Below are 563 nucleotides of genomic sequence, written 5' to 3'. Positions count from 1 at the left end.
TTTGAACCTGAAAATTCTTTTTTACAGTTTAAATTTTTTTTTTTCAGTATCAGATCTTTTTTTCAGTTTCAGAACATTTTATTTCAGTTTCAAATCTTTTTTTCAGATTCAGATCTTTTTAAGATGTGAAAGATGTGAAAATGAAAAAAAAAAAGATCTGAAACTGAAATAAAAAGTTCTGATACTGAAAAAAAAAAATTGAAACTGGAAAAAATAATTTTCAGGGTCAAATTTTATTTTCAAATTAGCAAAACTTTTGGCCTTGATTTGGCTCCATACCCCCCTCCCTTAAATGAGGTTGAGAATGTGATGAAGCTGCACTTTTTATGATCAGAATGGCAGTGATGTTTTCTGGCAGCTGCCCAAACCCTCCTTGCATCATTTTCCAAGTGAAAGACGATCATCGGTGTGTGCTGCAGGATTCTGAGCTCGGGAGGAGAAATGTGTGGTTTCTTTGTTTCCATCCGCGCGGCCTGTTGAGGGCCGAGTACAGCTTTGGTCAGGTAATGTTCTACAACATGTTACTGCTGCAGGGGAACGTCACCTAAGACTTGGTGTCCTTC

This window comes from Cololabis saira, chromosome 18 (assembly GCF_033807715.1).
Source record: "Cololabis saira isolate AMF1-May2022 chromosome 18, fColSai1.1, whole genome shotgun sequence".
NCBI classification, from domain to species: domain Eukaryota; kingdom Metazoa; phylum Chordata; class Actinopteri; order Beloniformes; family Belonidae; genus Cololabis; species Cololabis saira.
This window is presented reverse-complemented; position numbering follows the sequence as displayed.